The sequence below is a fragment of the Herpailurus yagouaroundi genome, unplaced genomic scaffold, assembly GCF_014898765.1.
Source record: "Herpailurus yagouaroundi ecotype Mexico unplaced genomic scaffold, PumYag 162, whole genome shotgun sequence".
In the NCBI taxonomy this organism is placed as follows: domain Eukaryota; kingdom Metazoa; phylum Chordata; class Mammalia; order Carnivora; family Felidae; genus Herpailurus; species Herpailurus yagouaroundi.
Genome location: NW_024412403.1, coordinates 50624787 through 50643358, shown reverse-complemented (window position 1 = coordinate 50643358; position 18572 = coordinate 50624787). Strand labels below are relative to the sequence as shown.

Here is an 18572-nt window from a genome sequence, read left to right as displayed (position 1 = left end):
TGTATTAAACATTATTGAATGCTTACACATACCTGGAACTATCCAGGGGAAAGAGGAAGGGCTGAAAATTTTTGTCTGCCTAGAACTTACATTCTAGTAAGGGAAATCAGAAGAAAACAAAATCTATAGGTAAAATACAGAGTATATTTGTGAGAAGCACTTTGGAGAAAAATAAAGCAAAAAGAATGATAGGAAGTTCTGGGGTGGCAGGATGGGAGTATTGAAATTTTAAATGGGGTGGTCAGGGATATATAATCAATACATATAAATTTTTTAAAAAAAACTACTTTAGTTATAAACTGCGAGATCTACTTGTTTTTAATTTGTACTTCACTTTTTTTTTTTTACACTATTTAGGCATTTCCCAAATAAAACAGACTTTCAGTGCATAAATTAGTCTCTGGGAAAAACTTGGACATTTTGAACAGCTGCATTAACCTTTTCAAATGAATAAAGGTGGCCCTTAGTGCCTGAGAAAAGTAATTTATTAAATAGCACCCCTGTGACCTGAGAAAAAGTGAACATGTTCAAAGTGCTTTTATCTACTCTCAAGAAGTAACTTTTGCAGAAACAAATGGGTTCAATGATTTATCAGTTTCATACTTCCTTAATTTTACTGCCTTCACATAGACCATCTGTAAGATACTGTTCTAGTTGGGAAGAAAAATAAAAAATTCAAACCAAACATCTCTTCAAATGTTTAATCATCATGCTAAGATTTATGCATTTTTTTTCACTAAACTAAAGCTGATCATTTTATCATACAGATTTACAAAAATACAAAATGGGCCTTTCGCATCAATGATTTCCCTAATTCTCTCGTTGTCACCCCTCCTCCAAATTTATTGGCCACCCACTCTGCAGAGCCTTGCTGACTTCTACTGGGGGCATAACCTCATTCCTGGTGCTTCTGTGTCACACCCCCCAAGCCTGCCCCTCAGAAAAGATCAGAAAGTGTTCATTATACTTTAAATGACTGGAAATAACTTAGAGTTCCCAGGAAAGGGAAGGAAAAGAAATATGTGTATTTTAACAGAGATCAAAGTTTAAGTTAAAGGAATAAAGTCCTTCCAAGAAACCCACAAGACCCAGGTGAGAGATGGGGCAAAAAGGCACTGAATTTTTACAGGTAGGCAACTGTCCTGCTGAGTGAAGTGTCAAAGTGTTACACAGTCTTGCTTCTAGAAAAAGGATATATTGGTCCACTCTCCACAATCATCAGTTTTATTATTTTTTTAAGTTTATTTATTTGTTTTGAAAGACAGAGAGCATGTGCACGAGTGGGGAGGGGCAGAGAGAGACAGGCAGAGAGAGAATCCCAAGCAGGCTCTGTCCTGTCAGTGCAGACCCTGACCTGGGGCTCAAACCCATGAACCATGAGATCATGACCTGAGCAAAACTCAAGAGCTGATGCTTAACCAACTGAGCTACCCATGTGCCCCCACAATCCTCAGTTTTAAAGTGCTGGAAGCCATGACTATTTAATGAAGAAACGTGTTTTCTGTTGGGGTGTCTTGACTGAAACTTGGTACTCTTTATTTCCATGTTCCACTTGGACATTAAAGGCAACGTATGTATTAAAAGGAAAATTAAAATATAAAACTTTCATCAGAAATATCCGTTATCATCTACATATACATTCTTTAACATAGAGTGTCCTTGTCTTGCTAAACAAAGAATACCACTCACTTGTACTTTCAGAATAATTCCTCAAAGACGGAAACGTGTTTAGGCATCAAGAAGACACTCAGAAATTTTATGACTAAAGATGCTGATGTATACCATGAAAAAATATAAATGCTAGAGGCTGTTCCTAAAAGAAAAACCATCTCTGATTTTCTCTGACACAAAGTGAATGTTCATTTATTTCCCTTTCCTGCCTTTCTCATCTGTCTTCCTGTGGAGGGTTTTCTTGAGTAATCTATAGAATTTAAATGATTTACAATGTTTAGCTTAAACATTTGTTCTAACACCTTAGTTTTGGGGGTACTAGCAGATTGAACTAAGTCATTCTAAAAGCCTTTTTTAAATAATTCACCAATTTAATTTTCAAGATGTGTGTACATTTTATACTCCTGAGGCAGCTTTGAAGATATGTTAGTATATCAACTTCCACTCACGTTTCATGAAGTATGATAACAAATTAATAATAAAATGATTATTTATTTTAAATGCTCATTTCCCTGTAATTAAATAATTGACAATTATTATGATTATTTCCAAATGTTTCTTTCTTAATAGAGATAATATACAAAATATTGATGAAAAGGCACAACACAAGAATCAGCCAATCAGAAGAGACACCATGCTGACATATTCTGGCTGAATATCAACACATTTTCCAAAAAATCAAAAGTATTTGCGTGGGTACCAATAATGATAGTGGAAAGGTAACTTGCTTCCATTCACTTTTATTCTTGAGCATTCTTAGTGCTCAAGAATAAAAGGGCACTTTTATTAGTACCCCACTATTTGAAACTGCTCCATTAATTAATTCATTTTTTTTTTATTCATTTGACAAATTTTTATTGAGCAGTTTCTAAGTTTCAGACTCAGGGCCTTTGGGATCCAGTGGTGAGCAAAACAAACATGGTCCTTACTCTCACAGAGTTTATGGACTAGAGAGGGAGATAGTCATTAAAGTAATAATTGCAAACATAAAAATATACTTACAAAATATATTTCATAAGTATTATGAAAGAAAAGGAAAGGGTGCCTGCTAGAACCTAAGTGAGATGGGAGGTGCCAAGACTTCCTGCAATGTGCCACAGTTGATAAGAATTGAAAGACTGAGGGGTGCCTGGGTGGCTCAGTCAGTTGGGTGTCTGACTTCAGCTCAAGTCATGATCTCACTTGAGATCTCTGACGAGAGACAGATAACAAAATTGAAAATTGAGATGTGTTATATCTTGCTGGAAAGCCAGTAGGTGGTGGATAGCAACAAGATGGATGACCTAAAGCCAGGTGACACCTGGGGAATGTGCTAGAAGCTCTGAATTCCAGTAGACTAAGAGATTATGTGTGTAAGGGAAGGGATGCAAGTCACTGGTAAGAGAGAAGATAAACCACTGTGCTTTCACCATTTTGAGAAAAAGAGATCAGAAGTTATAGTGGATACAGGAAGAGCACTGGTGATACCTAAAAATGAAACAGATGAGAATTATCCATGGACTTACCAGTTAGGACCACAAGATGATAAATGTACTAAATAGCTTCACCATTGTGGGAACGTTAAGAATATTTTTAAGTAGTTAACGCATATAATAAGTACTACTATTTATTTTATTTACACAAATTATTATTATTTATATAGTTATTATTGAAAGTAATTAATAGTTTTAAATTTAATAGTTATTAAATATTATTTATCAATATTACCTTTTAGTTTTCCCTGCAACCTATGAGATTGTGCCTATTTTAAAGATGAGGACATTGAAACACATAGAGGTTAAGTTAAGTAGCTTGATTTTGGTCCCTCACATAGGAAGTGATAGAGATAACATCTGAACCCAGGTAATCTAGCTCCAGAGGCCATACTCTTAAACCTGAACTACACTGTCTCTAGAGCCCCCTTTCCACACATGAAACATGAGGAGGTCAGAAGTGGATAAGGAGAATTTTGACTATGACTAAATAGTTAACCCCAAAGTAACTAAATTTTAAACCAGCAGTGACTAAATTTTAAACCAGAGTTGTCTTGACATGGCAAGATTTGATGTTTCCTGCCATTGGTAATAGTGGTCTCCTATGTGATTCAAGTTCACTTAGAGAGAAATAAAAAATTCACTTCAATGTATCTAAGACACAAACTAATTGTATGTACAGAACCTTGTACAGAGATACATATTATCCATAAGCTCTTCATGGCTAGTTTTTCTTTTCACAATTGAATAGATTACTATCTTTCAAGATGATATCTGTGTTAATCAGGGCTACAATCTCAGAAGCCAATGACACCACAGAATCTAACACAGCCTTGAGATTCCAATCAAATCTCGATTCCAATCACATATTATTTTCCTCATATGTTTGGTTTATTTTATCTATCCATCCATCTAGTGTTGTGGTGATTGTGATTTTTATACCATTTGGTATTAAGTTTTAGACATTTTGGTTCTTAATATTACAACACACATTTCATAAGGATAAAAAGGACTTTTTCCACATAACCACAACACCATTACTAAATAATACAATTATAATTAATTATAATAGCATTTAATATGAATTCCATATTCAGATTTTCCCAATTCACTGAAAATGTATTTTATACCTGCTTTTCCCCCAATGCAGGATCAAAAAAAGAAAAGAAAAGAAAAGAAAAGAAAAGAGAAAAGAAAAGAAAAGAAAAGAGATAATATAACTAAATGCAAAAGTTTATGCATTGTGTTTGGGTTGTTACATCCTTTTAGACTCTTGTAATACAGAAATCCCACTGCTTTGACATCATTTTATATTCAGAAGAATTCTATGGTCCTACTAGACCAAAATAATGACAGAAAATGCAAGATTCTGTAAAAATCAGAAATATTTAAAGCTGAATAAATCATTCAAATATTTTACGAGGAAAGGAAAACAAAATTTAATCTAAAATTAAAACTGTATGGTAGAGGTTGCAGAGACAAAAATTGGGTAATGGGTAACATGAATATAAAGAATACTAGAAATGTGAGATATGGGCTGGATGAGTTATGTGGCTTATAACAACAATAAGACCAATCTCTAATTTATCAATTCCTTGTATAGGCAATAAATAAGGCTATGGTGTATGATGGTTACAAATAAGAATCTATCCATTGTCCAAGTGAAAACTTGTGACCAATAAGAAAGTGATGTTAGCTCAAAAGATAATTGCTTTCAAAGTAGATTAGTATCTCTTAAATCCAGGGATACTTAGGCATAGAAGTACTTAAAACAATCAGAAATTAGAGAACCATTTCTTGTGTTAAAAGAACTGATATACATTGGTATTCTTTGTCATTAATGTGTTAGAGAATTTGACCTATTTAATTAACTAAGGTTAGTCCTTTTATTCTGATTTAAGATATGTAACTGAGTAAATTCAGACTTGTTATGTAAAACTGACATGCTACCAAGATTATACATATTATCGAGATATTTAAGAAAATATAAATTTGAGCACATGTTAAAATCTATTTTTTATATTTGAGCATTAGTTGAATACTTAAGATTTTTATAGGAGATAATTTAATTCCTACAAACATACTAAACTTCCTCTGATCAAAATTTAATATATTTTATTTCCTTTTCAAAATGTCAATTAACTACTTTTTCATACACAATCAAATATTCCTCAAAGACTTGTTAAAAATGATAAAGTCTACTAGAATTTACTGATAAAAAGTCAGAATTTGAATTTAAAATCTTCAAGAAAAGCTAGGTTTGGTCATTTGTAATTCTAATTGAATGTTAATCTTTAAACACTTCAGAATATATTTTTCAATTATTCAACACAGGAAAAAAAAAAACAGCCTCACACTAAACACAGAATAAGTAGTTGTTTTGCTTCAGAAGCCATGTTAGGCATAGAATTCACATCTTTAAACAGTAAATTCATATACCACATATTGGAATGCTCACCCTCAAACAATTACAGGGGAACTAAGATTGACTGAAAGATATGAGTTTCATGTAGTCTATCTCATATTTACACAGTAATCAATCAATTCATTGATTGGAATAATAGGAAGACTGAAAAAACTATTTAAATTAATTGCATTTCTCTCTCTTTTTTTCCCCCAAGATTATATAGTGGAATTTGTTGACGATAAATTCCAGTTTGATGTGATGTCACTAAATGCACAGAATATATACCTCTGAATATACGTTTCTGCCCTCAAAAAGTTTTTAGTCAATGGGGAAACACTTAAGCTTCACAATAATGACATCAACAACATTAAAATTTCTAGAAGTTAATTTAGAAGAATATCTTTATGGCCTTGGGATAATGAAAGATCTCTTAAGAAAAGAAAATTGTTTTACTATCATAAATTATAGGCTGGGCCTACCCACAACTTCCTTCTAAAGGCTCACTGAGATATTTTTGTTACCATGTTGCCTATTAATTCATATAAGGCAACACTTATGTAGCATACACTAGCATACTTCTGATTAAATATAACCATAGTCTGGGCTCTGGTTCTCATTCTATTACTAACTGTCTGTGGTCGTGGGGAAGTCACATCATGTGTCTTACTCTCAGTTACTTCATGTGGGCAATGAAATGTTTGACTAGAAGATGACTAAGATGACTTCCCGCTATCAAGGGCCAATGAAATCATGATGTTTTAAAAACTGGAGGAGAAAATTGTGATAAATTCCTCAAGACCTTCTTTCTAAAATCTCCTCCCTTATCAGAATTTAGGCTTTACGATATCAGAAGGTTTTAGAGACCTACTGCCTTCTTGCTCTCTCCACAACAATTGATGAGGGGCCAAACACTGCATCTAGAACATCCTCATATCTACCTCTTGTTGTTTTCTAAGAAATAAAAATCAACAAGGGGCCTCATAGATTAATCTCAATGGTATAAAGGGAAAGCATTAACCCTTCCACTTTTGGGCATGTCTGTCCTACAAACAAATGGTAAAATTAAAATGACACTTAAAAATAAATAAGTTGCTATTGGTTTTATACTTTTATTTATGTCTCATTGCATCTACATTTTTGTTTGTTTCTCAAAGGTCCCAAAGGCCTTCAGGAAGCAATAATCACAGAATAAACTAGGCTGCTGAGAATTTATAATGGCACTTTGTTCTGCCTCAAATACATATTCAACCCTGTTCTCATTAACGTTCATGATATTTTTTTTTTTATTATTTGTTGAGCTGTTTGGGGGAATGTAATATTAACCTTCATGACATCACTCTGAGGAGTACCTTGAAGGAAAGAGCTGCCTTTGTTTTTTAGACGTGGGAACTGGTGCCGAGTGACCAAATGGTTTTCCTAGGTAATGCATGCTTGTTATAGATAATACACAAGAAGATAACTAGAAGAAGCTCTTGAAATAATAAATTCTAATATCTCTAAGTTAGATGTTTGATAACAACACAATTATATACACAAAACATGATACCTTTGGCCATGATAAAATCAGATCCACAAAAGCTTTAGCCAGTCAGATCAAGTAGTATGTATATACAAAAGCTTTACTTAAATATCAGTGTTGAAATCAGGAAGAACATAAAGTTTAAATCCTCATATGTCAACATTTCAGTTAGCTCCATGTTAATTAATTGTTTCTACATAACAAATTAGAAAGACCATTCATAGATCCCTGGAGGTGATCATTACATCAAATCCTTACTCTGAAAATCAGTAATTAAAAGGAAAGAATTAACCATTAATCCTGATGTTCAAGTATCAGCAGTATTTCTGTTTTAAAATGACTTATCAAAGGGGCACGTGGGTGGCTCAGTCAGTTAAGCATCCGACTTTGGCTTAGGTCACGACCTCATGGTTTGTGAGTTTGAGCCCTGCATCAGGCCCTGTGCTGACAGCTCATAGGCCGGAGCCTTTTTCGGATTCTGTCCCCCTTTCTCTCTGACCCTCCCCTGCTCACACTCTCTCTCTCTCTTTCAAAAATAAATAAACTTTAAAAAAATTTAATGACATCAAGAAAAAGGGGGTGTGTGTGTGTGTATGTGGAAACTAGGGCAAAACATAAGTTTATGCTATTATTTTGATCTCTTGTATATTTGAAATTTATAATAAAAACAAAATCAAGTGAGCTACAGCTCATTTATTCTAACTGTGGTACCTTAGGTAACCCACTTTACCTCTCTTGGACTTTCTTGTTATCTATAAAATAAGGACAATCTAAGTGACTAAATAATTATACCTAGGTTACAGAACCTTTGAAAAAATATTTTATCCTTTTTTCTAGTAGCATTACAGGAAAGAGCAGAAATAAGCCTAATTTATTTATAGGATCAAAGTCAATGATGTCAAGACATTGAAGAATGAAAGTTCTGAAAGGGAGGATAGTTATCACTTCTAAGAAGTGAACTTATGAGCTTTTGTATCTTCAAGGAGATGAAAATAATTCAAACAAAATCATAGCCCTTGCAATAGCCAGTGCTAGGAATATAAGCTATAACTCTAGTTACAACATTTCAGCTTCTGTCTCATAAACCAAAATTTGTGTCTGGGATCTGAAGGCCCAAGAGAGCTGTAGAGATAGCTGCAGGCCATAGTAGGTAAGGCCCTTACAGTGGATCTTCATCAGTAAGTGAGAGGGAAGCAGGTGAACAGAAAGAAGGAGGTAAGCAGTTGGATATATTATGGTGGATAAGATTATGGATAATGTTGTATCATAACTGTAAATCAGGGCCTTTGGAAAATTTAACCCAAATCCTTCAGACATGGAGATCCCACTTCTTTAGGAGAGTTTATTTTGTACTATTGTGGTAAATATTCCAACAAGAACAGTTTGAAAACTGAGGCTCATCATGACAAAAATGTCTCTGACCCAAAGATTTACACAAAAGATGTCACCCAGCAATACATAATTAATTGCCAAATGAATGGCAATAAGTATTTAGTTATTCTTGGATGACCCACAAAAAGGATACACTATAAATGAGAAGAATAGAAATGACGTCTTTGAAACAATCTCATTATCTCCTACATGTGATATTTGAAAATCTAAATAAGATAATCCTCTTCACTAAACACAAGTCTTCATTGAACAACAAAAACAGCTTTGTTTTCAAACTACCTGTACACCTCGTGAGAGGTTTCAAACTATCTCTACACTTCTCAGACCTTGTTGAAAATCATGGGTTTAGATGAGAAGAATCTTTTTAAATAATTATTGTACTAGGATATTAGTTTAGTGGGTCAAGAACAACATTTCTCATGAAATAGAATAGTTTGGGATAGTATAGGATGGAAAATAATGGAATAGAGTCAAATAGAATATTCTTATGAAATTTTTATGTACAAACTATGTATGTATGTATGTATGTTTGGATGAGTGTATGCTAGATTACAATGTAAATATCTGACTGTGAGTTATATTGGAAAGTTTGAAACTCACTGGTTTAGAACAAGGTAGCAACATGGTCCCCATGGGCTGAATGTCCCTACCTACAAACATTGATTGGCTTCACACAGAAGAAGCAAGCTAAGGTAAAATGTCATTCCCAGACTGAGGTCCCCACAAAACGATGTTGAGAAAAAATGTATTTCCCATGCTCTGAGTAAGGACTTGAAGTAGGATTGTAGAGTGAGATTGATTATTTGTTTGTTTATGTCTTAGGAGGATGTTTGTTATAAATATATATTAAGGAAGTAGAGGCAATAGATACTTGGTTAAGAAAGTTTGTGAATTGAAGGAGTAAATTAGGAAGGAAACTAGAAGACAATGAGTATATAGAAGAAATTTTTCCACAGAGGGAATGCTTTGATGCAAAGAAGAGAAATGCAAAAAAAAATATTCCAGAAGCTGTAGAGAAGACAACTCATAGACGACAGTGTTTTCTCCTTTGCCCATTGGCACAATGTTATAAATAATCCATAGGGAATGAGAACTGAACCTTCTTTTCCTTTCTGTTTCCTGATGGATGAAAAAAAAAAATGTCATCTCCTTGCACAGATCAGGGAATTAGTAGCTTTTATTGAGTTAATGAAGGATTAGGACTGGCATTTTTAGTTACTTTTTTGCAAGGATGAATTCTGTTGGTACAATCACAGGAACACAGTACAATCTCCTGTAGCATTTTAGCAATAACACCCCACATTTTTAAGGCAGCTGTCTAGGATGAGAGGTCTGATCTATAGCTAGGAAAATCAAACTCCTAGCCTTTCTTTCACTGCACCATGCTTATTAGTCACCTTGATCAAGCAATCAGAGAGCTAGGCAGTACAAAATAAGACCACTGGAAAGTATAAATATCACTGTTCAAAATTCCATGTTCAAATCCCTAGTTCTCTCTAGTTAACTAGCTACCTGAGTGAGACTCATCCAACCTGTGAATTTCATGTAACAAATCATACACTAGTTTCCTCTTGTTCTGTATCACTGTCAGAAAGCCACTTTTTAAAAGCTGTTGTATGCCCAAAACAATTAAAATTCATTTTAATCTTTAATAGAAATAAGAAGATACATTTATTGGAGAAAATTTAAAAAGAAATTAAAAACCCAAATAAAAATGTGAAGTTAATATTTCCTAGTTAACCTGAGGAGTTTTAAGAAATACAGATACCCAAATCTCTCCCCCCACTTATTCTACGGGGCATCCAGAGTTGAGAACCACTGAGATAAAAGAACAAGGTCTTGCTATAGTTGAGATTTCATTTATAGTTGTCTTTTTTTTTTTTTTTTAGTAGTAAGCAGATTCTTTTTTTTTTTTTTTTTTTTTTTTTTTTGTAATTCATCATGGCTCCATAACAGAAATTTGAAAACAGAACCTCTAAGAAAGGACAATGCTACCTAATACCACAACATGGTGGCTTAGGCCTGTGGGACTCAGCCAGTCAGCAACAGAATACATTTACAAAACTACATAAATTAAAGTAGGTTGAGTTTTTATTGCTTTCATGTGGTTCTGACCAATAAAGTGAAAAGTATACAATCAGAAGCAAAACATTTATAGGAAAAAAAGTAGGGATCCTTTTTTCCCACTGGGAGACATTTTCTTCCTATGGCTCTTCTCTGATCAAATGATGTAGTATTATGTGTTTCCTTAAATAATCATGACACTTGACACCACGGCTGATAAAACCTACAAATAGACTGCCCGACCATGTGATGTCCTTTCTTGAAACCCTTCATCATCTTCAACACCTTTCAGGGGAAAACCCAACTCTATGATGTAGCAAAACAAAGAAAGAAAAAACTTCTGAGATAAGACTGCTACTTACCTGCCCAACCTCAGATCTCTCTTCTCCAATACCCATTCTACCCACTCTACACCTATCATTCCCAAAGATGAGAAGTTATTTCACACACACATTCATTCTTTTGCTCATTTTGCTGTCTCAGTCTGCAAAGCTCCTCTTCCCAACTCCACCCCCTCTTATCAGGAACATCTCTCCAATCAACTTTTTGAGAGTTCGTTCACATATAGCTCTTCTTTCAGATATTCCTCTAACAAGACAACACTTTCTGCTTGTAGCGTTGACCATTTCCTATTCTGTTTCTGCCAGAGTCTCTGTGCCATTGTATAATAGCAGTTCTAAAAATGTACTACGTTGAAGTCAAGGCTTATCAGCGTCAACACTGTTGACATTTTAGACTAGATCATTGTTTTTTATAGGATGTTTTAACAACATTGTACAATGTGTAACAGTATCCCTGGCTTCTTCTCACTCCATGCCAGGAGTACTCCCACTCAAGTCATGACACCCAAAAATATCTCCAGATACTGCCAAATGTCTCTGTGGGAGAGGAGGTTCAAAATTACCCCAGATGACCTAGATGTACATCTTTGTTTTCCCCTAGTAACCCTGTAAGCTTCATAAAAGCAAGAGTATTATGCTCACCTTTGTACGTAGGATCTAACAAAGTGCCATGTCCACTGTAGATTCTCAAGAAATGTTTGTTAAATAAATTACTATCATATTTGTGATATAAAAGGGACAACACCATACTACCAAAATGTAGAAAATCAAGTATACCAACATCTAGTCCTGATCAGGATAATGCTTTAATTTTTAAAGATTATATCATTAATGAAAATTTTCAATTTCAACTAACATTAATTAAATTAAAATCTTTAAACCCACCCACTACTAGAGGTAATTTATATTTATTTTTATATGATTTTAAAACAAAATAAAATGAGATTGAGGTCTAAGAATATATCCACATATATAAAACTCTTGGATTAAAAATTACTTGAATTAGTTAACTGATTCAGTTTTTTAAAAAATATTCATACTTTTAGTGTTCTCAAAATAGCTTTAAGTAATTGTTTCACTTTTTACAAAAAAAAATGTTCAGCTAGCACTTTTTAATGTCCTGTAAATATTTTTTTCAGCTTTTATAAACTAAAAAGCATCAAACTTAATACAATCCCTTGCTAAGTCTCCTTTTCATTCCATTAACATTGATGGCACACATTCCTACGATAGAATTGAGAAAGCAAGGAATTTTTAGAAACCAGAAATATATTACTTTAATTTCAAATACTTATTCAAAATAAGTGTCTAAATAGAATTGCTGTGCCAGAATTCGCATGTATGAGCACAAATGTGCATTATACACAAATACACATAAGTTTTTAAAACGTATATATCCTATGGTAATGATTTTCAGTCTCTAAAAGATTAGTAGTTTTTTATTATTCAATTATTTTAACTTCTTATATCCAAATTATGATAAATTACATTTGAAATAGAAAGTTAGCCATAGTTCTTTCTAATTTCAAATTATAACTTATCTAAAAAATGGTTTAATTTGAAAGCACTATTCATGTAATTTACAGGTTTATATTCAGTGGGTTAATGATGGTATGTTCAACTGAGAGACAGTGTAGTTATATGAGCTCTGATTACTTATTAGTTAAGCATTTTTGAGCAATATACTTTAAATTCTAACATATGATACTAAGCAGTCTTCATTTTTCTTACTCTTTCTAGTGATGCAGTTTCATATTAAATGACTATAGTCTTAGTGAAAATTTGAAATTAACATCATTTTACAGACAATCTGAACTTTATAAACAAATAAAGCTTTAATGTTTTCATTTAACTTCCACCACCTTTTAACAAGCTAAAAAAATACCTTTTGTCTTTAGCATCTGGAACTTTCACATACATAGCAATAGAAATAACAAAATTGCCATATTAATATAACTTAATTTTGCTGTTCTTAAGGCTTAGCAGCTTTTTATTTTTCTTCAAGGTTTGGCACTATAATAGTTTCTAAACGTTCTTGTTATGTTTTAAAAATCCGTAAATATCCAGGCATGTAATTTTGTTTTTCTAGATTTCTTAGTGTACCATTATACCTTATTGTGAGTTCTAGAAAATTAACTCTTTAAACAGGGGTCAGTGACCTATGGCCTGCAGGCTTAATTCTACCCAACACCTACTTTTGTATGGACCATGAACAAAGGCAGTTGTCACATATTTTAATGCTTGAAAAAGAGTAAAAAACATAATATTTCATGAAAAGGGAACATTATGTGACATTCTTATTTCAGTGTCTACTAATGAAATGTTATTGGAACATAGCTACACTCATTTGTATACATATTTTCTGGGGCTGCTTTTGAGCTACAATGGCAGCTTTAAGTGGTCCTGACAAAGACCCACAAAGACTAAACATATTTACTTTGTGGGCCTTGCCAACCCTGCTTTAAACATTACTGTATGACTCTACATAACACAATACATATGTCTGGGGGACAAGACACAATACATTTCTCAGGAGATTCCTTTCAACCAATATCATTTTATTATTTTTTTCATTAATACATTTTTCTGTAAGCCCTGGTAAAAACCACTGGTCATTATTAATAAAACACTTCCCATGACATTCATTCCATATTTGGCAAAGTATTATCAAACTGGTCAAGTCGATCATTTACTTTTTTGAGGTGTACCTTTCTTTTCCACATCATTGAAGCCTTGAGAGTTTGGAATTCCTGTAATTCCCCACTCAAAATCAACTTAGATACTTAGTAACAATCAGCCATGACTCTGAATCTATAAAGGTCAGTCTAACGTTTACTTTATCATGTCTTGATAAAGCTGTTATGCCTGGTTTTTAGTTACAACATTTTGTAATGGAAGCAAAACACGGCAAACCAGATCAAGCTTAATTTATGGTCTTGACCCAGTTTAAATTCCAGCTTAAATACAGAAGAAAAAAAGAGCACAGATTTGGTAAATTAACCAAAAAATTGAATTCCTTGAAGGCAAACATTGCTAATAGGTGTTTAAATGATACAAAAGATTATCATCCTCTACTAATGATCTTAATGCTATCCAAGCTATTGAAAAAGCTACAAAAACATAATCTTCAGTAATTCACTGCTTGATGCCATAACTAAATAGATTACAGTCTGAGCATCTGCTCATGGTTCAAAAGTTACCTTTGAAATAAGATTTCCTAGCAGAAAATTCTGATTTTTTAATATCCTCTGGATCATTATCATAGGCCTTCTTAAAAGTGGGGGGGGGGGGAGCTTTAAATGTCTTGAAAGGAATGTAGAATTTGTTACGATATCTAGCATGATCTGGTTATTACATTATGTGGCTATTAACAATAACCATTACTATATTTTATTTTGAGGACATTGCTGAAAATGCCTAAAATGAAAGTACATACAGCATATTTATAGATTTTTATATTTAGCCAAGTATTATAATACTCTGTAAAGAAAAACTTAAAAAAATCACTGAGGAACATTAAAAACTGTATAACTAGGAACAGTGTTCAAATAATAGCTCTGATATCTGTCTCATAAGATAAAGCTACTGACTGAAAAATGAAATAAAGAAATATTCTATTATGTATTAAATACTAAACTTTTAACTAAATTCAACCTCTTTGCTATTGCTACCAAAGTTATTTAAACTGACAGTTTAGATTGTTTTTCTTTGGCCTGTAAAATGAATTGTAAGAAGCCAATTCACAGTAGCAAAACAAATAATGTCATACTCCTGAGAACCAAAAAGATTATTATCTCAAATACATGAACCTAAGAAGTAAGGTCTTCTCTCTAACATCAAAAACAACTGGTTTTACCAAAGGCAATCCTAGAATGGAAGGAGACTTAGAGGTCACCCAAGAAATGGGAATCGCCATGATAGCTCCCAGGTTACATGAGATCCCATGTCAATTCTAATAATACTAGGCTCATTATTAAAATTATTCTTATTTAAAAGAAAATCAAACTATAATTATTTTCAATAATATCATCTTCATAATTAGAGATGATGCCACCCATATTCAACCAGATTTTCTGGTAGGATTGGATCCTGATATCTCATTAATGGAACATCTGTGGACTGTGGCCGACTGGCAGGGGACAGTGGATGGAATTGCAGCCTGATATACAATGGTGTAGCAAATCATGAACAACTTTTGACCTCAGGCTCTAACTTCAAAATTGAATGAGCTGCCAAAAGATTAAGTCCTTTCTCCAAATCCAACCCAAATGTTCGGGATGACACTGCAGTTCACAACATAAAATTTTCTTTATAGCTTTCTTCCCTCAAATATGGGAAGATGTTTTTCGTTTCCTTTTGCGATATTTAAGATACTCCCCAGCCCAACCCCTACCCATCAATGGAACCACACTGCCAGAAGAGTTTTACCAGAGATCACCTTACATCATAAAAGATTATTAAATTAAAATGAATTTCCTGTGCTTACAAAAAACACAGCATTTGCAGTCACTTTAGGTGGCTTCAGCGCCAGGCACTTACCCAAGCCCTTGGTTTTGTGGAATCAGCTGTTCTCCATGTGCCTGGTTCTGCTGCATGTGACTGAGTGTTCAAATGCCTGGTGTTACCAAACTCTTTCAAAAAACATTCAACCCTTCAAATGAGAAAAGAGTTGCTCATTATGAAAAGCCTTTAAAAAGAGAGAGAGAGAGAAAACCTGGATTTTCGACAAGCAAATGCTTCCATGGTCTCAGAAGGTTTTGCAAGACTAATCATCACCAACATGAAACTTGAGCTCATCTTTTATAAACCTTTGTTTCCTTCCAACTACATCCCTTTCAATTTTCAATTCATTCCTTTATTCCTCTTCTCCCACCTGCTTTTGATCTTCTATTTTATGCTGCACAGAAGTCTTGAGTGGTTATGTGTGAAGTGAGCCATCGTCAGCCTGATGAGGGAAAGCCTGCTGGTCCAGAAAAAAAAAAAAAAAAAGATCATAAAGTAAGAAACAAGGCCTGAGATTGCATTGGGAGTCAATCTGCACAGTTATCAATGTCCTGTTATGCACTGTGAAAGATGCCCGGCCCTTTCAATACTACATTTCATGTAGCGATGAAAATGGGATATGGAATATCATGGTGAAAACTGGTTTGATTGGGATAATAATGACTAAGAGGCTGTCAATGCAAAAAGCCCAACAGGACCCAATTGTAAAGGAGTTAGACACTGAACCCGCTTCATAATCCTTGCTTTTGTTTAGGGACCTCCAAACAACACAGCCCACCAGCCTTTGGAGCCTTTGGACCCAGTTGGACGTCATCTAAGCCTTCCACCCCAGTAACTATTCTGATTTCTCATTGGAAAGGAAAGTGGGAAGCTGGGATTCAGGCACCATGGAAAGCTTTTCAAGATATTCTGACCAAAGCAAAGCTTTACTTTATGTACTACTGTGCTTAGGGATGACCATGTGGCAGATTGAAGCCCATTGTGTGGATTTATATACTCCGCCAGCTGTTTAATAATAATGGCTATCCTGAAAAAGCACATTGCTTTATCAGTAATACCCTGGCATATATCTTTATAGAATTTTATCTTATTCAATTGGCTCAAGATACTTTAACAACATTTATGTTCTCAATTGCTTCTGTGACAGAGGCTAGTTGCCTATGGCTACTGTGAACTGAGATTAAAATCTAAGCGTTCAGCCTTTCAAGATTTCTAGTCCATTCCCTGAACCAAGTTCTTCCCCTAAATGGTAAGTGAACTTAAAGCTAACATAACTACTAAAAAATAATAGCTGGAGGCTATTCACATTGCCTTCTATGTCCTGTTTAGTGTTGAGAGAGAGTTGGTGCTTTTTATACCAAACAAATCAGGTTCATGTTTTTCAGAGAAGTGTCAGCTCCATAAACTTATAATTCTATTCTACTCATGAGTAAATATGAGATACATGAATCTACCAATTTTTTGAATACCATTAATATAAATTTCCCTATATATTCTTTTGGTTAAGAACTCTTATTAAAAACATAAAAATGATTCCTAAGAAATCTCTTTCAGGGCTTCCTAATTATGCTGACAGGAACTGAAGCTTTTCTTCACTGTGCAGAGGGTGTTTTCCTCTATAATGAAGTTTTTGAGCTAGATGTTTTCAAGCGATGTTTCAGGTTTTGCTTTGAATATGTGTCTGCCATGTTCTTTACCTTCTTGAAAGTTAAAGTGAACATGCAACAGGCTCAAGCATCAATTAATAAATTCTGTCATTTGCAGAAAAAAATCAGTAGCCTCTACGCTATGAGAAAATGAGCATTTCATAAATATTGAAACCACTACCCACATTCTCTATAAGTTGGTTAGCTAAAAAGACAGTAATTCCATTAGAGGCTTTCAGCAAGGAAAAGATAAAACAGTTGAGATAAAGTAACTGACATTATTTGTTATTATTTTGCCATTAAAATGTAGTGAACAGTAATGTCACACGTTCCACTAGCTTCTAAGAGAGAATTTTACCGGTTTGCTGAAAACTCTGAGCCCTTTATTAGGGGATTTCTTGTCGTACAAGCTATGCGACTTGGCTGAATATTTGATTAGTTGTACATGCAGCATATGCTTATATCAGGGAATAATTTTAGCTATATAAAATATTCATCAGTATTTGATAGCACCAGAAGTGGAAATCTGAGCAGTTATCCTGTCCAAAAAAAGGATTTACTTAATGTTTCATAATCAGAGGAAAGGCAACCAATGAATGCCCTTTAGTTCCTAGAGAAGGTTGAATTCAGACTGCAAAGGCACCCTGACCAGTAACCAACTATTCCCTCAAACTACATGGCTCACTCCCAACTTCCTTTAAAAGTCTTTTAACTAAACCCTCAATGACTAAACGGCTCAGGCTAGAAAATGAAAGTAAAAAGGCCTCCCTGTCTCATGGAGCTATAATAAAACATAGTTAATTAGTCAGTATGCCAGGATCTTGCTTACAGGAGAGTTCCGGCCTCTCTATCATTCAGTATAAGTATCTTTTCACTATATAATGGTGAGATTTTGGTTTTTTGTTACTAGAGTCAAACCTGGAATGATGAAGTTGACACTGACCATAAGTTTGTGTCACGGGCAAGGGATAAAGGTTGATTTCCACTATCTCTCACAAAGTTATCTCTCCGTGATGGAATTTCTCCCCAGGTTCAGTCTTTGCCCTCTTCACCTCGACATGCACACTTGCTTCCCAGATGATTCCATCTCATCCAGCTGTAAAGCACTTACCCTTTTCGAGCATACTATATTATTAACTTACTTACAGGTCTTCTCCCTCCTGATGTATACCTGAATGTAATCCCTGTTGTGGATTCTCTTTGTTCCCTAATGTTTGCCTCATACCCAGGAGAATGAACGCTTAGTATATCAGTGGTACTCAATAATACATTTTGAATAAATGAATGAGCAAAGAAGGTGAAGGATTACAGAAAATGTCTATAACTCTTTCTTATAACTTGTAAGTGGGGAAATATGCTTCTTTCAAGGTAACAGGAAAAGATAAAGAAGACCCAGTTATATCATAGTATTCTATTAAAGCAAAGTTCCAGCTTCACACTAAAGAATTGTATTATAAAATAAATATAAGAACTTTATACCTCTATGCTTGATGAAATTTTTACCATCCGAATGTTTAGCCTCAGATTTTTATTTTTTTTATTTTTTTTAATTTTTTT

General features: G+C 34.0%; 1 protein-coding gene across 2 annotated transcripts in view; it reads right to left on the bottom strand.

Annotated features, from left to right (window-relative positions):
- Positions 1 to 18572, bottom strand: part of ZPLD1 (zona pellucida like domain containing 1) — a 131430-nt gene that overhangs the window by 49558 nt on the left and 63300 nt on the right. For both annotated transcript variants that reach the window (XM_040484400.1, XM_040484401.1), the window contains 2 exons: positions 15740 to 15826; positions 15406 to 15517 (listed from right to left, as the gene is read on the bottom strand). The gene's annotated coding sequence lies outside the window, so the exon portion shown is untranslated. The remainder of the gene's footprint in view (positions 1 to 15405; positions 15518 to 15739; positions 15827 to 18572) is intronic.